The 24,506-nt window shown below is 48.1% G+C and overlaps 1 long non-coding RNA gene across 1 annotated transcript; it reads left to right on the top strand.

The window, feature by feature from the left end:
• LOC125389087 (uncharacterized) lies at window positions 1-24,498 on the top strand. The gene is made up of 3 exons (XR_007228388.3): window positions 1-126; window positions 15,533-15,725; window positions 19,683-24,498. It is a non-coding gene; the product is annotated as an uncharacterized LOC125389087 (long non-coding RNA).
• Window positions 24,499-24,506: the final 8 nt, after the last annotated feature.

Genomic DNA, 24,506 nt, shown 5'->3' with positions numbered 1-24,506 from the left:
CTTTGGTCTTCATTCCTCTGCTGAGACTGGCCTGGCCATGGAGGAGGAGGGGGTACTAAAGAGGAGGCTCAAAACTGTCCGGGATCCCTGGAGAATCCTGGTGCGGACTGGGAAGAGAAAAGTCTGGTATGTACTGCTGGAGAAGCCAAGGAACTCAGTCCCATGGGGGCCGAGCTAGGTCTTAAAACCGATGCCCAGCAGAGTAAAGTAAGTCCCTGACCCACAACACCTGCTTCCCTTGGCCTCTCAGCAATTCAGCTCATTTTCTTTCCTTCCACTTCTCCCTCCCCTCCTCTCTCTCCCTTTCTGCTGCCTCTATCACCCCTTCCCCCATCTTCCCTAAAGAACAAATTCCTAGCCTGACCAAAGTTTGTTAGAATCTGGGAGGCCCAGGACTGAGGAAGAAGGGGCCTGAAGACTAAGAGAGGTAGAAGGAGGTTCCACAGTGGGGGCCAGGGGAGTGGGAAGGATATGAGCGGCCAGATGAATGTTCTTTTGAAAAGATGTTGGGTGCAAATCAGAAGTGGGGGGGGGGGTCCTCAAGTACCCTGTCCGTGCCTGCCCTACAGAGCGGCACATAGGAGCATTAAGGAATTAACTCTGTTAGGGAAGAACAGAGGAACACTCCCAGGCTAGAAGTACCCAAGTCTCCCAGGGGAGGGCAGGCCTTTCCTGAGGTTGAGCGACGAGGCCCTGACTAGTTTGGGGTGAGTTTCTGTGGGTGGCTGGAAGTGAATCACGCCTTCTTGTGTGCTGTATGCTTCTGCGTGGGTGTGCTGAGTCAGCGTGTGTTGTCCACGCGTCTAAGGCTGGACCTGTTACTTACGGATGACTGGCTCAAGGGTGATGCCCCTGAATACCACAAGGGGTCCCTAGAGCTGGGGAAGCATGAATAAATGTGCTATTGGAATACAGGGATGCCCTTGTGTGCTATGTGCCCTTCTGAAACCAAGTGTGTGCAAGAGTGTGTCTGCCTGTGCGAATATGTGCAAACGGGGACAGTGAGGGGCTGTCTATAGAAACAGGACCCACTGATATGACAATTCTGCAGAGATCAGGGTAAAAGTAGGTCCCATGTGCGGCTCCAAATTTCCACGAACTCCAGTTCCTGGGTTTCCAGATGTCCCCGCTAAACTGCACACAGATGTGTGCTTCTCTGCTATAGCCATAAACAGACCTCCCAGGATTTTTCCAAAGGAAATGTGGAAATATTTTGGTGTCTGATCAGGGTCGCAGGAAAGAGTGGGGATGGGGCTTGAGCATGATGCTTCCAATCTGAGAGAGCTGAGGAAACAAAGATGCCGTGGCGCCTCCCCAGAACCAGAGCAGAGGAGGCTCTGCTGGCTTCCAGTTCCACTGCCTCACTGGGGCCCCAACCAGCCTGGAGAAAAGAGACCCAGCTGCGAGGGATTACTCCCACCCCTCCCCACCCCCACCCTGAACAAACCCAGAACACACTGCTCTGATGGCTTTCCCTGTTCTCATAGCATGGGCTAGGAAGCGTCAGGCTCCACCTCTGAACACACTCACACCTCTCTCTCTCTCTCTCTCTCTCTCTCTCTCTCTCTCTCTCACACACACACACACACACACACACACACACACCTCTCTCTCTCACACACACACCTCTCTCTCTCTCACACACACACACACCTCTCTCTCTCTCTCTCTCTCTCTCTCTCACACACACACACACACACACACACCTCTCTCTCACACACACACACACACACACCTCTCTCTCTCTCACACACACACACACCTCTCTCTCTCTCTCTCTCTCTCTCTCTCACACACACACACACACACACACACACACTGCACACACCACCAAGCCCACCCGCCACACACCTGTTTTCTTTCTCCTCTTTCATCCCAGTTCAGAACAGACACCCTATGAATACTCCCAGATATGTCTAACTTCTTATTGCTCCGTAGGCTGTTCATGCTCACAATACACTCACTGCAGTTAGTAAGATGGCTCTCCAGGCCAAGGCACTTACCATCTGATGACCTGAGTTCAATCCCTGGAACCTACATGGTAGAAGGAGAGGCTGGAAAGACTCCTAAAAGTTGTGTGTTCGTTCTCTCTCTCTCTCTCTCTCTCTCTCTCTCTCTCTCTCTCTCTCTCACACACACACACACACACACACACAATCTAATAATTTGGGGGGATTTTTGTTGTTGTTGTTTGTTTTTGTTTTTGTTTTTTGAGACAGGGTTTCTCTGTGGCTTTGGAGCCTGTACTGGAACTAGCTCTTGTAGACCAGGCTGGCCTCGAACTCACAGAGATTCTCCTGCCTCTGCCTCCTGAGTGCTGGGATTAAAGGTGCGTGCCACCACCTCCCGGCTTCTAATAATCATTTTTAAATGGAAAAGATATCTCATAATGCTTTAAGTAAGTCTACAATTGAGGGGGCTAGGCTGCATTTATGCCTGTCTTGTTGCCCGAATGCCAGACTGCTCTAAACCGTGCACCATCCCACAAGCCCCCAGATTCCACGCTCTCCCTCCACAGTACCTCTGAGTACATATTAACTCCCCTCACCACAACACAGCTCCAGAGCTTTCTATGCCAAGACTAGGCATGATATTATTCTTAGACACCTCACCAGATCCCATAGTTAAAGGTTTAAAAGAATTTGGCATATTCCCACTTTGGGTTAGTTTCATCTACCCATCCCCAGGTTGGCTTCCCTTAGAAGCACAGCTTCAGAGCAGCCAACGGAGACACGATGAAACACAAAAGCCTGGTCTTTGAGAAAGAGCCCCCAGAGCAGCTGCCCTGTGCCTTCATCTGAAGAAGTGTGCTGGGAAGCAGAGGGTGATTAGGCATGCAGGAAGCGCCATACCCACCCATTCCTTGTCTCCTTTACCCCTGGAGTGTGGATCAAGTCAGTTCCTTTGTCTCACTCTCTGGAAAGAGTAGCTCACTTGGCTCTGGGGTCACAGTTCTGGGTGGCTTCAGTGGAGACGGCAGAACTGAGCAAGTGCGTGCTTGCAGTATTGGGGGATTTCCTTGGCAACGTCCTCTAACTGGACAAGAGCTTTGATCTCTGCAAATGCATCCGAGAAGGCCTAGAGGTCCCTGTCAGGAACTCCAGAATGTATGTTTGGGGTCTTAACTGGCTGCCCTGTGTGTACTGAGCTGAGATAACCCATTTGAAGACTCTCCGCTTTCCAACTCTTAGGCCTAGAGGCCGACATTTGAAGACACCACAGAGATGCGGTACTGTGGTAGAGGCCTCGCCTGGGCAGGAAGACATCCTCCAGAACAAAGACACACTGCTTGAGTCAGCTGCCTGGGGCTCCTGGAGCAGGGACAGGCCAGCAGAGAACACAGGGTGGGTGTGGGATGAGCCCTGGACTCAGAGCTGCAGCCAGAGCTGGGCATGTTGGGTAGTGCGCGAGTGTAGCGCCACACACGGGGTGAGATGGTTCCGTGGGTAAAAGCATTTGCTAATGACTTGGGTTCAATCCCTGGAACCCATGGTGGTAAGAGAAAACCAACCCCTGAAGATAGTTCTTTGACCTCTACACATGCACAGTGGTACACACACACACACACACACACACACACACACACACTTTAAAAAATTTCATTAAAAAAAAATCAACCCAGCCTGAACTTTGTTCCTGGGCAGCTCTGTCACCTTGGGTACAGCTCAGTTCTACTTCCTACACCACAATTTCTTTATCTAGGAAATGGAGAAAAATTAAGTCATTCCCTCTTTGCCGTGACGCAGTGTGGTGACAGGAAAGACTAGAGAGGCCTATGTTTAGAATTAGGAGGTTCTTCCTTATCAGCTACCAGTGCCTGAGTCCCAATTCTACACAACAAATCTACGTGACCATCAGTCAGCTTGTTGCTAAGATGGTTTCAGACTCTGCATTTGTTCCCTAGAGCCTCCCCCTTGGTAGGCAGGGCAGAGGATGGGACTCACCAAGTGCCAAGGGCAGGAAAGGCTCAAGTTGTAAATTGTGTTCATAACAGCTCCCTATGTGAATGAACAAGAGATGCCGTTATGGTGCCAAAGGGAAGCTGCTTCACTTGGTTCTTTATTTTCATTCCTTTACCGGATTGGTCTTAAACACTCATAGAGCCATGACTCTATGCTAGCCACGGTGCTTGGTATTGGGAATACAAGTGCAAGTACATTCACAGCCTCCTGGAAGAAAACCACAGGTTCCCACACAATGTGAGAAGTGCAGAGACAGCAGGAGCACTGAGTGCCACTGTGGGACCCAGCAGCATGGGACAGCTCTCCCCTTAGACACTTGCTGAGGAGACTTGCTGAGATGAGGAGAAAACACAGCCATCACTTTGTGCCCCACAGCTTAGGGGGATGGTGAGAACCAAACACCCAATGGAAAGACTACCGGGTGGGATAATTAATGTTTTGCTAAGTAGAAAAATATGAGTGTATGATGCTCAGCATGCAAATAGCAAGAAAAAAAAGTTCAAAAAATTCTTCCCACAAAAAGAAAAAAAAAGCTGTCACAGCATACTTCTGTGACTAAAAGAACACGAAAGAATATTCCCTACCAGGTGAGGCAACCAAAACTGATTCTACCACCAAGCCACCTCACCAAATGGCCACTATCTTAGTTAGGGTTTTACTATTGTTAAGAGACATCAGGAGCACACCAACTTTTATAAAGGAAAGCATTTAATCAGGACTTGGTGTAGGAGGTCCTTCTGTCTTTGTGTTACTTTTATTGGTTAATAAAGAAACTGCTTTGGGCCCTTGATAGGGCAGAACTTAGGTAGGTGGGCAAAATTAAACGGAATGTAGGGAGGAAGAAGATAGAGTCAGAGAGACGCCATGGAGCCGCCAGAGACAGACATGCTGAATCTTTCCCGGTAAGCCACTGCCACGTGGCAACATACAGATTAATAGAAATAGGTTAAATCAAGATGTGAGAGTTAGCCAATAAGAGGCCAGAGATAATGGGCCAAGCAGTGATTTAATTAACAGAATTTCTATGTGGTTATTTCGGGGCTAAGCTAGCCAGGCAGCCAGGACGAACAAGCAGCCTTCCTGTTACAGGGACTGGATTACAGGTTTAGGCCATTATCATCATGGCGGGAAGCAAGGCGGTGTGCGGCAAACCCAATGCTGGAGAAGGAGCTGAGAGATTTACAGCTGATCTGCAGGCAGCAGGAAGACATAGACCTGGCTTGAGCATTTGAAACCTCAGAGCCCATCCCCAATGACGCACTTCCTCCAACAAAGACACACCAATCCAACAAGGCCACACCTCCCAATCCTTTCAGATAATGACACTCCCTATGCGCCTAGGGAGGCCATTTTCATTCAGACCACCATAACCACCAAGCCAACCCACCATACGGCCACTGAGTCACCACACTTCATAGCATTAGCTGCGAGACAATAGATTTCCAACTGACCGGTGCAGGAGATGTCACTTCTAAACACCTGCCTCCTCTCCCAGAGCCTGATCTCTTTGGGGAAGGCTGCAGATCTCCAACTCACATCCACACTTGGGAGCTCCAAGTTAACAGGGATGGGTAAAGGGATTAATTTTAGCTCTGGATGTAAGTCAGCTGGGAGAGTGTTTGCCCACCACCCTGAATCCCTTGGTTCTGTCCTTGGCTTCCTATAAACCAGGCATGGTTGGAGCATACCTGTAATCCCAGAAGCTCATGGCCACCCTTGGCCACACAACAAGTTCAAGGGTGTTATATCTGTGAACTGTAGATACATGTATGAAATCTCCAAGCAACAGGGCAACGCTGAGCGTGCTGTCCTCCAAAAAACACAAATGTATGGGGGGAGGTTAGCACTGAGTAGGTCCACCAGAACCAAGGTGATATCAGCTAATTTTGTCCCCAAACCCTTTCCAGATGCCCTCCCAGGTCCACCATTCTTCAGCAGGACCCTAGCATTGCACTTCCTCTCATAGAGACTACATCAAGGGTATTGTGTCTACACTGTGGTCTATAAGGACAAAGTCTCAGGAAGAGTCGTCTTCACGCTGCTGGCTCCAGAGCGTGCGTGATCGTGGCAGCAGGCTGCTAAACCTGTCTTGACTATGAGCAGAAACATTGCTTAGTTGTGTGGAGACCAAATAGAGCATTACCTACATTGGTGATTGTTGTGACATTTATATTGTATTTTAATAGATAAAGACTGCCTGAAGATCTGAGAGTAAAACAGTCCCACTGGTCAGCCTTACAGATCAGGTTATGGTAACACACACCTTTAATCCCTGCAACCACAATGACATGCACCTTTAATCCATGTAGCCACACTAGTTGCCATAGAAATCAGGTGGTGCATGCCTTTAATCCCAGCCCTAGAGAGGAATATAAAATGAGGGAAGACAGCGCTTGGACACAGTCTCATTCTGAGATTCCGGGAAGCAGGATCACCATTTCAGACCGCAGTCGAGGCAAGAGCCAGTGACTGGCTGTTTTGCTTTTCAGATCTTCAGGTTGAACCCCAATTTCTCTCTCTCTGAGTTTCATTAATTGTGCTTCAGGTGGTGTCCTTCACTAGGACAGGACTAAGCCTAGGTCTTGTCAACCAGGTTGGGTATAGGTGACCCCTCCTTGGTAACCAGAGATACTGAGAACCAAAGCCCCAACCAGGTGTGGTCTGTGGGGAGGGAGACAGACAGGGACTGGCAAGACAGGGATGGCTCAGTGGGTGAAGGTGTTTGCTACACTATACAAGCCTGGCCTGGAAACCTCAGTTCAATCCATGAAACTTGTGCAAAGGTTAAAGAAGAGAATTGAGGGCTGGAGAGATGGCTCAGAGGGTAAGAGCATTGCCTGCTCTTCCAAAGGTCCTGAGTTCAATTCCCAGCAACCACATGGTGGCTCACAACCATCTGCAATGAGGTCTGGTGCCCTCTTCTGGCCTTCAGGCATACACACAGACAGAATATTGTATACATAATAAATAAATATTAAAAAAAAAGAAGAGAATTGATTGCAAAGCTATCCTCTGTCACATGTGTGCAATGGCAGATGCGTCCCCCTCAACATAAGCAATAAACAAACAAGCAGACAGACAGATGAACAGACAGACAGCATTCTGGCTTATACAAGAGGATTTCTGTGTATGTGAATTAGAGGTCACTCTGGATCACATAGTGAGTATGAGGCCGGCTGGGCTACTGAGTAAGACTCTGTCTTAAGGACCACCTCTCACCAACATGCACACACATGGACTCTGAATTCTGTGGCCCCCTTCCATCTTAGGTCAGGCCCCTGGAAGCAGAGCTTTGTACGTGTTTACTAAGAAAGAGGCAGGTTTGGGTTAGGGGGACTGTGTAATTACGGCCTTGAGAGCTCCATGGAGAATACTCTGGGTTGGGGTAGTCCTAGAGAGATGGCTCATATTAAAGCCAGGAGACAAGTACTTTTTCTAGAAGCAGGCTGTCACGCTTCCACAACGAGCATGTCCTTGGCCAGCTCCCATCAGCACAGAGCCACCCTGAGGAGCATGGCAATTCCAGGGCCTTCTAGACATCACTGTGCAGCTGGAGGCAGTGGCTGTCTCCATCCGGAAGGACAGGCTGCACCAAGCACCCAGACACCTCCTGCACCCCTGCATCTCCCTCTTTCAACTCCAAGTCTAACAACAACTTTCAAAAAAATGAGCTAAGTTTACATTAGCAGCAAGGCCAGCTGTCACCTGTCAACGGTGACATTTCTCCGAGGGCTGAAACTCTTACCTAGCATGGATTTGAACAGGTCTTTTCATTTCTCCTGCTCCCAGATTTCCATCTTTGCTATTGTTTGTTTTGCTTTGAAATGGAGTCTTTCTATGAGCCCAGACTGACTTTGAACTCATGGCAACTCTCCTGCTTCCACCTTCCCAGGGGTGGGATGGCAGGCAGGGACCTTTACTCTCAGCTCAGCTTGCCCAGATTTTATTTAGGCTCTGTTACTCATGATACAAATGAGAGGATAAAATGACCGAAATTTGAAGGAAACCTGTGGGGTGATTAATACGGGGAAACCACACATGGGTCCCTGCCCTCCAAGGACAGGAGAGAGGGGTGGCAGGTGTGCAGGTCACAGGAGCCTGAGCCTCAGAAAAAAAAAAATGCTCCCCTTGAGAAGAGTTGAACTCAGACCTGCCTTTACCAGAGCTGGTGGCCATTGGGTAGCAGGAGATGTCACACCCTGGAGTGGTGTTGGCCCACCTGGTCTGATGAGAAGGCAGGTAATAATCTTCTGGCCTGCTTCCCTACCACCCATGTTCCTGCCCCCAGAAAGTATCAGCTGCCAGTCATCCACGAGAGCCCCTAAAGCATCCCTGAAGTTGACAGGGCCTCCTCCAGCACCAGGTTTATTGGTTTGACCACCAACAAAGTCAAGCCATGCCTTCCTCCCCAAACCCACCTTTCTGGACATCGTTTCAGCGCCTGCTCCTATTGCTCTTTCTTTCAACTGGCTTGTGTTAGACCTTTCAGCCTGGACCACGTGACCTGGGCTGACACCTGTCTTTGTCTCGGTAAGCCTCTTGGGTTGGCCTCCAACTTGCTGTGTGACTGGAGAGGTCCGCGCATTGATTCTCTTCCTCTCGCCTCCACCTCCTGAGCACTCGAATCATAGGCTAAGCCAGGGCTTTGTGTATGCGAGGTGTGCTGGTTAGTGTTTTTGTCGACTTAACACAAGCTAGAGTCTTCTGAGAAGAGAGAACCTCAGTGACAGAATGCCCCCCCAACCCCGTCAGACTGCCCTGTAGGCAAGCCTGTGGGGCGTTTTCAAGATTAAAGATTGATGTGGGGGAGGGCCCAAACCACTGTGGGCAGTGTCATCCCTGGGCGAGTGGTCTTGAGATGTATAAAACAGCAAACTAAGCAGGCCATGAGAGCAATCCATTAAGAGTGGAATGCTCCATGACCTCTGCTTCAGTTCCCGCCTCCAGCTTCCTGCCTGAGTTCCTGCCCTGCCTTTCCTTCGTGATGAACTATTAAGTTGTAAGATGAAATATATTCTTCTTTCCCCAAGTTGCTATTGGTTGTGGTGTTCTACCATAACACTAGAAAGGTCACTAATACACTAGACAGGCATTCTACCAATGAACTACATCCCCAACCCATAACACCAGAGCTCTCTACAACACAAGTTCCCAAAGAAGACAGTGAAGACACAAACCTGGCGAGGTAGGTAAATACGTAGATGGCCATAGGGAAGGATCTGCATTTCACCCCCTCGTCCCCCACCCCTCACCGCCCACCCTCGGGTCAGCACAGCTGGGAATGACAGCTCCTGAGGGTTCCTGTTGACTGGCTTTCCTGCACACGGGGTCCTGCAGTTGCAGGTCTGGGGCAAAAGAAGAGAGCTGGCCTGAGTCCTGGTGAGGCCATTCCATGGCAGACGTCCTCAACGCGCTGCGTGGAGTCAAGAGCATCATCGGCATCTGGGAACTCAGCAATGCGGGTTCACCTGTAATGTTAGCACTCAGGAGGTGGAAGCAGGGAGGTCAGGAGTTCGAGGTCATCCTCTGCTGCAGAAGGAATTGGGGGTAAACCTGGTCTATTTGAGACTCCGTATCAACAACAACAGAAGTAGGTGCCTGGGATGATGGCCCCATGAGTAAGAAGCGTACATGTTCTGAAAGCTTGTGGGCCTGAGTTCAAATCTCCAACACTCACATAAAAATCCAGGGGGATCCCTGCACATGCCTGTAACCTAAACTGGAGAGTAGATACCATGCCAGTAACCCAAGGGAAGACAGACAAAATTCTGCATGAAGACAGACAGATTCTGAGAGCTCACTAACTGGCCAGCCAGCCTAGGTAAAATGGCAAGCTTCTATTTCAGTGAGATACCCTGTCTCAAGGTAATAACGTGGAGAGAGAGAGGGGAAGCTGCCTCATGTCCTGTATCTGATGTGTGTGTGCTCACACATTTCATATGCACATACTATACATGCGTAAACCACACAACATACACACACATATCATATAGCTAGATCGTATATCATACATAGAATCAAACAAAACCCAGAGCCCAGGTGGCTGTCAGCCCAGACTTCAGGCCACAGATGATTTCTCCCAGCAAAGCTGACAAAATCCTAATGGCCAAAGTCAAGAGTTCCTCTTGTCCCTGGAAAAGCCAATGAACAGACATATCCCCAACCAGCCCCAAAGACAAGAGCTGACTCTGCTCCTTGCCAGCCTTAGCCAAGAAAATGAACGAAAAAAAGGCTAGGAAAGACGTCAGCTACTAAGTCCCTTCAAGGCACTGAGCCTCTAGTTCCCTCCCATCTCTTCAGTAGGACCTTGGGTAGGGAGGGCCCCACTATTAGTTCCAGACACCAGGGCTTCTCTAGTGAAGGGGCTTTTTTTTTTTTTGCGCGTCTGTGGTTCTCCCTGAATGAATGCCTCCTTTCCCTGGATTTACAGCAACCTCTCACTGTGGGGTTGATGTCACTTTAATGAGAGTTACAGCTGCCTTCCACTGTGACTCTGCATTCCAGTTTATGGCCTGGGCTCTTGGAGCCCGATAGGGCTTCTCCCTGGCAGGGAAGAAAGGCTGCTCACCAACACTGACCTGCAGCTGACTGACTTCTTGCTTGATGCAGAGCAAGAGGGAGAGGGGAGGGTAGAAAGGAGTGTGTGTGTGTGTGTGTGTGTGTGTGTGTGTGTGTGTGTGTGTACTTAACCTTACAGATTTGGGGAAAGAGAGCCCAGAGCTTTCTTGACTCCCCAGCCCACCCCCACCCTGTGGGAAACAGAGTTCTGAAGTGGTGGACTGAGGGCAGAGGAGGTGGGGGCATTCACAGAAAGCTTCTTGTTCCCTAGTTGGATCCAGATGTGGTGGTTGGAGGAGTCAGGAGGGTGTGAGGGAGGGGGGCTGCAGAGAGATGGGGAGAGGAGGAGGGGAACTGGGGAAACAATTCCCTGCAGAAGCCTGAGCTGCTGTGGCTCCCTTCTCTCCCCAAGTTCTCCTTGAGAACACAAATGCCCCAAAACATATCCCTTCCATCAGCCTCCATTGCCTCTTCCTCATAAAATCTCTAGCACTATTGCCAGTAGATCCAGCTGTATGGAAAAGCAGAGCCATTTCCAGATCACTTATCAGGTGTGTCTCTGTGTGGCCAAGGCCTGAGGCTTCGTGGACCTTTCTCTCCACTACAGGCTGAACTGTGGAAGTTTACCCTAGACTCTGATCAGGAGGCAGAGCTGCTGACTGAGGGATCTGGGATATTAAGTACAGTGCTTTATTTAATTCCTCCCATAGCCCAATGGATAGAAATCATTATTTTTTATTTTATTGGTAATAATATTGTGTGGGTGCATGCCTAGAATCCCAAGAGGCGGCAGGGTCAGCATGCACCCACACCCCAATATGCATAATAATTTTGCAGCCAACTTCGACTACATAAGACCCTGGCCCAAAAAAACTAAACACAGGGCCAAAAAGATGGCTCAACAGGTAAAAGTGCTTGTCATGCAAGCCTGGTGACCAGAGTTCAATCCTGGAAAACCCACATAAAAACGTTCGAGGTGATGGAGCATATCCGTAACCCAGCATCCTTACAGCAAGGTGGGAGGCAGACTGGAGAATCACCCAGATGCTCACAGGTCAGCCAGCCTGGAGTCCAACAGAAACAAGAGAGACCCTACCTCAGCAAGGTGAAAGGGAAGTACCCACTCCTGAAAGTTGACCTCTGACCTTCACACTGACATGTGTCATTCATAGGCCACATGTTCTTGCATGTTCACATGCATGCTAATAATGAATCCAATTTAATTTTTTTTAAATCACAAGTAAAACATTGTATTGACAATAGGAATTAAAGGATTAGTTAAAGCACTATTCCAAAAGCCACCCAGCCAGACAGTGGAAGTACCTGCTCAACTTTGTCCCATGTGATTTCCCAGTCCTTGCCATACACCGATTTTGAAGTGCTAGGACTTGCTCATCTTTCAAAGGCCCAATTGATACCAGATATCAATGCCAGAAATTTGCATTTCATTCAGGGATCTATTTTGTCATTGTTATTTTTGGGGTGTTTGTTTTGAGACAGGATCTCATACCCCCAGGCTGGTCTCTTAACTCATAGCGATCCTCCTGTCTCTGCCTCTCCAGCATTGGGATTACAAGTGGGAGGTGTCATACCCAGTGTCATTTGGTTTTGTGACATGTCTACCTAGCCCAAGATGACCTTTCATTTACAATCCCCCATGCCTCAGTCTCCACAGTGCTGGGATTACAGGAGTGCCATCACACCCAGCTCCCAGTGGTCCCACAGTCATGCTAGGAGAGAGACTTCAGCTGAGTGTTTATAGTGGTTGAGTTCACTTCCTAGTTGACTTCCACTCCATGCCCCTGGAGGCGGGAGGAGTTCAGGATGAAGAAGGAGAGCATTATACCCAGGAAGACACAGGCTGAAGGCTTTCTCAAAAGCCGTGAATACCCACACCGGAGAGGGAAGGGCCGGTCCTTGCCCTGCTCCACCTCCCCACTGCATTACCTTCCCAGAAACAGGAAGTCCACAGTCAGGTTAAAGGGCACGGTAAACGAGATCTGTGCAGCCCTCAAGACTGCCAGCAACTCTGAGAACCAAGGGAGTGTGTGCCCAACAGGCTCTCAAGAGTGGGAACCCCTCCTTGGGAGTGAGATAGCCTAGAGGTGGTCCTAATGCTGTCATACTCTTCTATGGTTTTGGCCTAAAGCCTATGCCCACTTTTTTACTTTTGTAAAGGATGGGGAATAGTAGCCCTATTTCCTGGGTCCGGTGGAAACGAAGAGTTTGCTTACTTTAGTGTTCAGGATGGTACCAGCCAGGGAGGGATTGCTCAAGAAATGTTAGCAATGGCTGACATTCCTTTTCTACCACCACCCATTCCAGACCTTAGGCTCCTCATGGATCCTTTCAGATGAAACCATACAATCCTCCCAGGTCTCCCAGGCCTCTCATTCTAGGGACCCGAGAGACCATAGAGGTATTAATTAACAAAACCTCCAGACAGGTTCAGACGGAGAAGGAGCCTTGTTAACGTTAATTGGTACCATCAGATCTTCACCCAGTCAGGATGGAGCATTGCATGCAGGGACAGACTCTCTGCCCTGGGGGTTCACAATCTGCCCAGGACTGTGCACCCAGAGTGGCTGAGTTGGAGTGGACTGACGGGGAGCCCCTTCCTTTGCCCACTTCTCCTGGGGTCAGCATTGTGAGGAGGGCAGCGGGGAGTGAGAAGGGAGGCTGGGCACCACAGTCTGTGAAAGGGTCAGGAACGTATTTGTGTTCTCAAGCACAGCCACGGTACGGACACTCTGCTGAACATCAGTGCCAGAGGCAGTACTTGGGAGGCGATGCCAGCTTCACCATGGCTCTTAGCCTAATTTAATGAGCCCAGAGAACCTGATTCAAATGTCCGGCCATGGACAATGACTCCATGGTTGAGGTCTAGGACCTTTTTATTTTTTAACTGGTGCTGGGGCTTGAACCCAGGGCCTCACACACACTAAACATACATCCTACTACCCACCTGCATTCCTGACCACTAGGAACGGGTTTTATGGGGGCTTGTTTTCTTCTGTTATCATTTTGTTTGGGTTTGGTTTAGTTTAGTTTGGTTTGGTTTTTTGAGACTGGGTCTCACCCTGAAGCCCAAACTGGCCTTGAACTCAAGACGTTACTCCTGCCACCGCCTTTACAGTGCTGGGATTCTTTTGAACCACCTTGTCCTGCTATGTTTGGTTTTGAAACAGAATCTCCATAAGTAGACCAAACTGGTCTTAAACTTCAGATCTGGCCTCTGTTTCTGGAGTGACCAGGGTCTGCAGAGCTGTACTTTAAGTTACACAGGATGGGGCTGGGGGAGCGGCCCAGCAGGTGATATGCTTGCTGTGCAAGTGTGAGGACCTGAGTTTGGTCCCCCAAGGGCCAGGTGTGATGCTGCACACCTTTAATCCCAGCACTCTCAGGAGGCAGAGGTCACGGCCAGCTTGATCAGCTTGATCAAGATTCTGGCCAGCCAAAATTTCTTGATGAGACCATGTCTCAAAAAAAAGAAAAGAAAAAAGAAAGGAAAGGAAAAACAAGTAGGCATGGTGGCATCCAGTGAGTTCCAGGTTCACTGAGAAGCCCTGTCTCAAAAAATATGGTGGCGATATCAGCGAGATGACTCAGCAGGCAAAGGTGCTTGCCCCTAAGCCCGATGACCTGAGTGTAACCCTGGGAACCCACAAAGTGAAAGGAGAAAATCAACTCCTGCAAGCTGTCCTATGACCTCCCCATGTATGCCATGTCGGACACTCATACGCAAATGACAAATAAAAAAATAAAGTGGAGAGTAACGCCGATGTCGGCATCTGGACTCCACGTGGGTGTGCCTGCTGGCACACACACACTCAGATACAATAAAGATAAACCAGTTCCATGGGAATGATGTTTGTCCACCGTCAGGGCATAGCTATGGAAGTATTCAAAGAATGTTGATGGGTGGGAAGAGTGAGGGGAGGAAGAAGAGTCTGAGTGGGAGCCAGGTGTGACAGACAGCTCACACCCGTGTCTCAGCTCTTGGGAGGTGGAGCAAGAAAGCCAAGGAGTTCAAGGCTAGCTTTAGCTTCTTTCACTCAAGGCCAGCTTGATTTAGGCAAGACCCAGTTTTGGTTTTTATCTTTAAAAGCAAGTAAGCAACAAAGAAAAACAAAAAATGGGTGAGGCTTAACCTGGTGTGATGTGACTCAAGCCTTTAATCCCAGGATTCTAAAGGCTGAAGCAGAAGGATCACCATGAGTTAGAGGCTATACAGTGAGTTTCTGAGCAGCCTGGAATACAGTATAGGACTGTCTCAATAAAATAAAACAAAAAGAGTCTATGAATGGTTCTTCGGAATTTGAACACAAGACCTGCCTTCTTGCTACACCCAGTGGTGCATATCTACAACCTGCTCTGAAGGCTGAGGCAGGGGGATCATAAATTAAAGACCATCCTGGGCAATTTAGTAAAGAAGCTATCTCAAAACAAAAATTAGGGAGCTAAAGACATGACTCAGTGGTTAAGAGCACTGGCTACTCTCCCAAAGTACCCGAGTTTAATTCCCAGCACCCACAAGGCAGCTCCAACCTGTCTGTAACTCCAGTTCCAGTGGATCTGACACCCTCACACAGACAGACATGCAGGCAAAACACCAATACACATTAAAAATAATTAAAATCTTGGAATGGAAGCTGAGTGGTGGTGGTGCATACCTCTAATCCTAGTACTTAGCAGGCAGAGGCAGGTGAATCTTTTTAAGTTTGAGGCCAGCCTGGAACAGAGTGAGTTCCAGAACAGCCAGAACTACTCAGAGAAATCCTGTCTCGAAAAACAAAACAAACAAACTAAAAGCTTGGAATGGCTCAGTGGTAGAACCCTGCTTAACATTTGGTAAGCCCCAGGTTCTAACCCTAGTACGGGAATGGGGAGACATGCTTTCAATGCTTTCAATCAGAAAGTTGCTTTCAATGTCAGGATCTCTGATGCATTCCATTTAGCAACAGAGACTAAATATTCACTATTGCTATTGCAAATTGCTGCCTAAATTCTAGAAGTTCCAGTCCACACAGCAGAAACCCCAGAAAGTGGCTTCTGACCTCACATCAATTGGAGACCAGAGAGCCTCCAAAACTTCTATTTGCGGAAAAACGCGAGTCCACCCAAAGCCTTGTGACTGATTCCCAGAGTTCTGGACCCGCAAGTTCCACGGCTAAGGATGATCCCTGACAGAACATTCTTTGATCGGTGAGTAACTGTCACCTGCATGGACTGGACAAAGGTAAGGGAGGCACAGGGGAGGGTCTGTGCTCTAGGGAAGGCTGCCTAGGCTCTGCCCGCCCCAGGAGCGGGGAGTCAAGGCTAGCCCCACCCAAGGTCTTGAGTTTGAAGGCTGCTCTGGTCAATAACTTGTTCTCGGGCCAACTTTAAGGATGGAAAAGCATTTAACGGCTCTGACTTCAAAGAAAATACTAAAAAGTGGAGAAAAACTTGGAGAGCTAGTCCTCATACAGATGAGATAGATACTCTGGAGCATTTTGGAATGGCAGTCAGAACCTCAAAGCCAAAAACCTTGCAGTCAGATTTGAGCTCAAGGTCTATCACCCCAGACTCATATAATTTGGAGTACAGTCTTGGTTAGGCAAGTGCATTCCCTTCTTTAAGCGTCTACATCCTTACCTATCAAATGAGTAACTGTACTTGCACCCCAGGCTTTAGAAGAATTAAGAAAGAAAATGAGGGCTGGCAAGATAGCTCAGTGGGTAAAGGCACTTGTCAAAAGCCTGTCAATCTGAGTTTGATCTCTGGGGCACACGCAGTAGAAGGAGAGAACCAACACCCAGTGCTTGTCCTCTGATCTCTTTGTGCCATTTGTGTGCATGTACATACACACATACACACACATGCACACACATATTCACGAACAAAATCAATGTAATAAGCAAATTTTGAAAAGTGAAAAATAAAATGAATCTAGCTTCCAGGGTCACCATTTTAGCGAAGGCTAAATCCTAACATAGTTTGTCATTGTTTTATTTTAAAATGTGGAACGTTTAAAATTCCAATTAGGACACACACACTTCTTGATTTTCAGGACCGTAGACTGGTCCCACAGTCTTGTCCATGAAAGTCAATCACTCTGCCACTGAGTTACATCCTCGACACTCTGTGTGTGTATGTGCACACGGGAGTATGTGGGCGCTCTTTACCAACTGAGCCATCTGCCCAGAGCCTTCCCTGACACCTCTTTTTACTTTTTATTTTGAGGTGAGCTCTTACCAAGTTGCCCAGGCGAGCCTCACACTTTTAGATCCTTCTGTTTTAGCCTTCCAAGTAGTTGGGATTATAGGCCCGTTCCACTGGCCCTGCCTTACAGATGCCTTTTTAAAGTTAGATTTGAGCAGGCACAGTGACACAAACCTGTAATCCTAGCACTCCATGAGACAAAAGGACAAAGTGTTTGAAATCAGCATGGGCTACAAAGCAAGACCTTGTCTAAAAACAAGACCAAAATGAAATCCTTACACACTCGCACAAACACACACACACATGCACACAAACACACACACTCACAAAGCTGGAGTTGGACATGGTAGCACATAGCTGTGATCCTAGTACTTGGGGCATAGAGACAGGGGTATCATAAGTTCAAAATCATCAGCTACATGGTGAGTTCAAAACAAACCTGACACAAGAAAGGAGGAACCACATGTGATAGCACAGTTCTACAATCCCAACTGCCAAGAAGTAGAAGAGGGAGAAAGTCAAGGCCAGTCTAGACTGTGTAGACAGACCCTGCATCAAGAGAAAAAATAGACATACTACGTCAATATCTGGAAACACATGTTTATATTAATATTAAAGTCAAGCATGGTGGCTCAACCCTACAATCCTAATGCTTGTAAAGAAAGCTTATTGTTGGTTGTTTTTACTCTTTGCTGTTTTGTGGGGCCCGCCATCCAGTTCCCAAATAAATCACATAGAGGCTTGTTCTTACTTATGAATGCTCGGACTTAGCTTGGTTTGTTTCTAGCCAGTTTTTCTTTCTTTCTTTCTTTCTTTCTTTCTTTCTTTCTTTCTTTCTTTCTTTCTTTTTTAAATTTATTTAACTTTATGTGCACTAGTGTGAAGGTCTCAGATCCGCTGGAACTGGAGTTACAGAAAATTGTGAGTTACCATATGGGTGCTGGGAATTCAACTCAGGCTAGAGAGATGGCTCAGTGGTTAAAAGAGCATGGCCTGCTCTTCCAAAAGTCCTTAGTTCAATTCCCAGCAACCACATGGTGACTCACAACCATCTGTAATGAGATCTGGTGCCCTCTTGAGAAAGAGACTTGGTCAGTCATCCTCATCAACTTAGACTATGAGACCCAATATGGAAAAGTTCAACAGAACCACCATATACGGGCTGTCCATGCATGCTTCAGCATTGCCAGGGCATACATTTTATTCATTTATTTCCTCTGGAAGAGCAGCCAGTGCTCTTAACCACTGAGTCATCTCTCCACCTCCTAGTCAGCTTTTCTTAACTTAAATTACCCCATCTACCTTTTGCCTCTGAGCTTCTACCTTTCTCTATTTCTGTACGTCTTTTCTTTATTTTTTTTATTCTGTGTCTGATTGTGTGGCTAGCCCCTTCTTTTCTTGTTCTTTGATCCTCCTATTCCCAGATTTCTTCTCCCATTTATCTTCTCTGCCTCCCAGCCCCGCCTATCCTTTCCTGCCTTACTACTGGCTATTCAGCTCTTTACTAGACCAATCAGGTGTTTTAGGCAGGCAAAATAACACAGCTTCACAGAGTTAAACAAATGCAACATAAAAGAATGAAACACATCTTTGAATCATTAAACAAATGTTTATGTAACATATACCATGTAACAATACATCTTTAACTAATATTCCACAAGAAAGGCTGGGATAGAAGGATCTTTGTGAGTCTGAGGCTGCAGATCGAGTTTCACATCAGCCTGACTTAAAGTGACTCCTGACCAGAAAAAAAAAAAAGAAAAAAGGAAAAGAATATTGAGAAGAATAGAACAGAAAATATAGAACTGGCAGAGTGAATTTCATAAAATCCACAAAATTCAAAAGATAATTTGAAATAAGTATTAGATAGGTTTTATTTTCTCACAAAAGACCTAAAAACATTACATACAATTTTAAGTTTCTATTTCTTATTAGCACTGGGATGAGGTTTTTGCATGCATGTCATGGCACAAGTGTGGGGGTCAGAAGACAACTTTCAGGAGTCAGGTCTTGCCTTACACCACTCAGGTTGTCCGACTTGTGCAGCAAGTGCATCTACCTGTGGAGCCATCTCGAAGTCCGGGTTTTGGAGTAGAATGAATAGGCAGACATAGGAGTTGAGAGGGTGAAACCTTATGATAATATAAGGCTGCATTCCTCAAAACCCACAAAATGTATGCTAAGAGCCGGCTGTAGTGGAAGCCATGGACTTTGCATGATAAGGGCATGTCAACACAGGTTCATTCCCTAGCTGCAGCATCCAGGTGGGGGTTCGCTCATGCGGAGGGACTTTACCTATGTGGGTGCAGAAGAGATTGGGAAAACTGTATCTGTGCAGTTCTGCTGCAAGCCTAAAACAGTGCTAAAGAAACAAAGTTAATTTTTAAAAAGACAAAAAAAAAAGTTTGGGGTTTTGATGGCATTAGGAGTCTGAGGAACCTTGTCAAGAATAAAGGAAGAGAGAGAAGGGAAAGGAGGAAGGAAGGCAGGGGAAAAGAGAGGGAGGACAGACGGGAGGAAGGGAACCAGGCACACTTTTGTAATCAGAGCAATCTGGGAAGCTGAGGCAGGAGAACGCTGTCATGGATGGAGGTCAACTTGAAATGCTTGGAACCCTGTCTCTCAAATAAGGAAGAGGAAGAAAGGAAGACAAAGATAGCAAGAGTGGTTCTGAGACATCTGGCTTGGGAGAAGGTGTGTCCTCTCTGTCAGAGGAGGAAGTGGGTCCTGGTCCTCCCTTCCTGTATGATGTTACAACCTTAAACTCTCCGGCATAAGCCTCAGTGATACCATCAACCAGATGGGATCTGGAGATTCCAAGATGGGAAAAGGAGCCGCAGTAATGTCCATAGTAATAAGACCAGCTGAGGGCTCTGGGAGGAAAGGGCTCCTCGCCCAGACCTTGTGACTCACAAGATCTTGAAGGCAGATATTGAGTGGTGGCTTCTCTCCCCACAGTCAGACACACAGGTGATGGAAGCTATCCCTCATCGAGAACCTTTTGTACAGGGCACCATGCTGGACATGAAGGGAACAGACAGAGGAGCCACATCCAGAGACTGGCAGAGAAGAGGAGGAAGTGGGAAACTGGCTGTGTGCTAGGAGACTGCTGAGCTTCAGGACACCTGAGCTGGGCCACCAGAAGCTGGCCTCAGTGGTTCACTGCCCTCTGGTTTCAGACCCCAAATGTGCGTGCGCAATCCTGACAACAGGGCAGAGAGGGTGACAAGGACCTGAAGAACTCCTAACAAAGGCACCTCAGAGCTTCTCCCTGCAAGGTGTCTCCCAACTGCTGCCCCTCCCCACCCAAGGAGACTTCAAATTCTACCCCCAAGGCTGAAGCCTGACACCTCTCTGCACCCGCACTGCCACCACCACGGCCCAGCCCACCACAATCACCTCGCACTGGATGGCGACAGTCCATCTGCCAGGTATCTAGACTCGCAAGTCTGATCATGTCACCCCAGGAACACCTTTCAGTGACTGCCCACTGTTCTCAGTGGAAAAACCTAGCCCTGAATACCAGCATTTCCTACCCAGCATTTCTTGGCCCCTGCAAAATTCTACTGAACAGTTTTGGGTGGCCGCCCTGTGTTGTCATGCCTCAGCTATTTGATGAAGTGTCTGGAAAGCTATCAGACTCAGCACCACTTCACTTGGTGACTGGGATATCCCCTATGCCCATCAATCCTGATTCATGGGTTTTTAAGTCTAGGCCAGATCCAGCAGAGCCTTCCAAAAAGACTTCCTGGTCTAGGCCACTCTCCTCTGGTTCTTTATGATACCAGTTCCAACATTATAAAGCTTTGGTTTTACTGTAATTTTTCGTGTGTGTGTGTGTGTGTGTGTGTGTGTGTGTGTGTGTGTACACTCCACAGTGTCAGTGTTCATGTAGAGGTCAGAGAACAGCTTACAGGAACTGATTCTCTCCTTCCTCTGTGCAGATTCTGAGATAGAATTCGTCAGGCTGAGTAGCAAGCGCCTTCACCCCCTGAGCCATCTCACTTGATGTTTCTGAAAGGCTCTGGTTCCATCTTGAGCTACAGAGCTGCTGTATCTGTTGTGATCCACTACTGTGTCATCGGCTTGTAGCACAGACTCTGACTCACCCGTGGACCAGTAGCCTGGCTGCGGAAGGAGTGAACAGAAAAACTAGCTTGGAAGGGAAGCAAGATCTTCAGGAGTCCTCAGCTTTCTGATCAACGAGTTGAGAGATCTGCCTTTCTTTGTAGCTCAGATCATTCAGGGCTGACAGTCATAGAATCATCCTGGCTCCCCTCCTGTCTAGTTTCCTGCCTGAGGATCTACGGCTGACCCTGACATTTAGTCATTTTGTCTTCCACTCTCCAATGCCCATTGCTGGACAGAAGTATAATCAGGTGATACCATAAACCTAATTTGCACTTCTCCTCAGGCAATGAAGTCATTGGAGCTTTGGAGGTGGTCTTGAGGCACAGAGAAAGGACTGACCCACCCCACCCTGTGTTCTCCCCTCCCCCTCAGACTCGGGGCACAAGTGGCTTTGCCCAATCTGCAAGGGCCCAGGAACAGAGGGTTGTACTACAACCCAAACACAAGGGCTGCTGGGGGAGAAACAGCAGGGAGACATGTCCCCTTCCCTGTCTTCCGACCCACAAACAAGCTGCCTTGCTAGCTTGCCCTTCTCCCTACCTGGGGCACTGGCTGAGTTTCCCTATCCCCTGTCCTGTGGGCACTTGTTTACAGGTGAAAACAGCAGGGTGGTGTTTCCTTGGCAGACCAGGCGGTGACCCACTCAGATCACAGGTAAAGAAGGTTTTGCTGTCTGTGTCTGCTTTGAGGGCCCACGGGCAGTATACTCCAAAAAAAAAAAAAGACCTGATCCAGCTGAAGACAAAAACTACTGTTGAGCGCTGGTGTATCTGCGCAAGTACAAGGCAGGAAGTCATGCGTAGTCAAACCGATTTGGCATTTAGTAGGAAGGACATAAATAACAATAACTTTCTCTCATATGAGTGGGCCTGTACCACTCATATGTTGTGAGCCATTTTACAGACAAGTTTTCATTTAATTCTTAAAACAACCCATGTGAGGAGACTGAGAGTCAGCTCTGAGATTAAGAGCCCTTACCTCAGGTAGTTCATAACCCCCTGGGGCTTTGCTTCCAGGGGATTGATCCAACCCTCTGGCCTCAGCAGGCACTTTGCACTCAAATCACATGCATACACCCCCCCACACAGATCCGCCTGCATATACATAATTAAAAATAATAAAAACAAATCTTTAAGTAAGCTAAGCATGTATGTACCCATTTCACAGATGAAGAAAGAGGCTCAGGGAAGCGCACAGCTCACGAGTAGCCAAGCCCTAGCCCTGAGATCCTACTGCCCTTTCTGAGGCATTATTGGGAACTCAGAAACTGCTTCCCTCAGGCTGGAGATGCGAAGGGGACAGAAATCGTGTATGGCAAGACACATAAAGATGAGACATAAAGGACTTCCTGACGATGAAGGCTGTTTGGCTGTCCTCAGGGTAATTAGAGCTGTGAGGGCTTCTCCTCTCAGAGCCTTAGAGTCCAAGATGAATAGATACCCGGGTGATCTGTGGAAGGCAGTCCGTTCCCAGCATGGGGCTGGCCTGTTTAAACTGACAGCCTCTTGCCCACAGAAACCATTAGATAACAGGAGAAGATAGCGTGGGGCGTGTGCTCATTCAGAGCTGGAAGAAAGTGAATGCTGCGGACAGGCAGATGCTACTGCGATTCAAAGCAAGGGCTTTGTGGTCAGGCAGCCTTGCTTAAGTCGATGCTGGCTTCACTACCTGTGTGGCCTTGGGTATTATTACCTTTCAAAACCCCAGCTTGTTAGCCAATCAAAAGAGACTAAGAATAGAGTGTACTTGGGAGGGCTATCTTGAAATTAAATAAGATGGTGTGTATAAAGTCTGAGGCACAGAACCCGGACCTGCTACTACAATGAAGCCAGGTTGATAACATATGTCCATAATTCTAATACTCACGAGAGGCTGAAGCGGGAAGCTCATGAGTTTAGAGTTAGCCTGGGCTGCATAGTGAGTCCTTGTCTCAAAAATGAAGCAAAACAAGGATCCCTACAGTGACTGTCAGCTGTATAATAATTACTGTGGTAGTCCAGAGGCCGAGGGGAACAGGACATATACACAGATGAGGAGGTGACTCAGAAAATCTGCTGGGAAACCTGGGTTTTTTCCCAATCGTGAACACCTGTTACAGTCACCAGAAACACTATGGACATGGTTGTGGCTCATGGAAGAGGTTGCAAGTTCCCTATCGTTTTAAAAGACAGATCAGTTTTGATTTCTAGCTGAAACAGAGGACTCTTCGCAGGGAAGCTGTGGGGATACAGAAAAGTTCTTCCACACCTGTGTTTCCAAACCACAGGGTCGGAACAGAGATACAGATCCTTTGCCCACTTCTTGGTTCTTGTTGGGGACTAGTGGGAGGGTCTAGGGTCTGGGAATACTGCCAAGGACAGAACTAGTGATGGATGGGACAGGACCCGAAACAGGGGAAGTGAGGAAATGTGGGTGAGGCCCCTAGTGACTGTAGGACTGACTCATGCGGCAGGCCTAGCTTGAAGGCTTCCTTGAGATTCAGCATCCTGTCAGGCAAGAGGCCAGCCTTGAGACCCCAGGCGGCTATGTCTTCAGTGCTGCCCGTTCAGGCTGTAAGACCCCAAGGAAACAGTCCAGCTATTGTCTGGCAGTCTGCACCAACTGCCCAGGATGAAGTCCTCCAGAGAGGTGGTTCCCCAAGAAAGATGCTGTTCATTCTGGATCCTCCACGTTCAAGCCCCTGTCAAGTACCAAGTGTCTATTACCCTCTGTACCAGTGCTAACTCCCTGTCCAGTCCCAAAAAGGTCTGAAGCCATGGGTTTGAGATCCAGGAAGCTGTGTTTTAGCAAACATCAAAGTGATATTGGAGGTTTGGAAAATTTGTGTGAGATGAACTCTTAAGTCCCATGCAGTCTTGTATGTGTGCCAAAGGAAGGGCTCATGCTGATAATGGTGGAGATCCCCTAGGAAGGAAAGAAGCTGGGTGGGGGCAGTTTCACCCATCTGCCATCAGGACCCCAGAGACAACCTCTGGAAGGTTGGAAACAGACAGGAGGAACAAAAGGTTCTGAACATCCCCAGAGGACCTTATCTCTATGGCCTCTTCAACACTCTCCAGGGGTTCACCAGGGGACACTTAGACTCAAAGAATCTTTAAAGTACACTTGCATGTCACCAAGCAGGCGGAGATCCTACACCCCTTCAGTCTTCAGTCAGTTTGTTGGAGTATCTGGCAGGGCTGTCTTTTTATGGTCCTTTTATGGTCTTTTTTATGGACAGTCGTGGTGAAGCACGACTGTCCCAATCTGGTGTCCCCAGTGGCCCAGAATCTAGCGTTTCCCTGGCTGTGCTCAGCGTATTACCAGAAAGAGCAGGGGCCCTGGGAGGTGGGCTGGACTGGAGAAGGCTAACTCAACACAGGAGGGGGAAACTACATAACGGTCCACAAAGTTCTCCTTGAAAATCGCGTCCAGATTGCCGGTCTCACTCACCAAAACAGCTCACACCTGATGGATGCACAGATGGCTCTCAACCCTCAACCGCACTCCCCGGCTAAGAAAAGACAGAGTGCGAGGTGAGGCCTGATATTTTTTCCCCAGCCGCATTTGAGAAATTCGCTGTGTCAGAGAAACTAAAAGACTAAGCAAAACCCCTGAAAATGCAAGCCTGATTATTTCATCCACGTGGCACCAGAACAAGCCAGAGGGGTG

The sequence above is a fragment of the Myodes glareolus genome, chromosome 4 (assembly GCF_982192425.1).
Source record: "Myodes glareolus chromosome 4, mMyoGla1.1, whole genome shotgun sequence".
Lineage (NCBI taxonomy): Eukaryota > Metazoa > Chordata > Mammalia > Rodentia > Cricetidae > Myodes > Myodes glareolus.
This window is presented reverse-complemented; position numbering and strand designations above follow the sequence as displayed.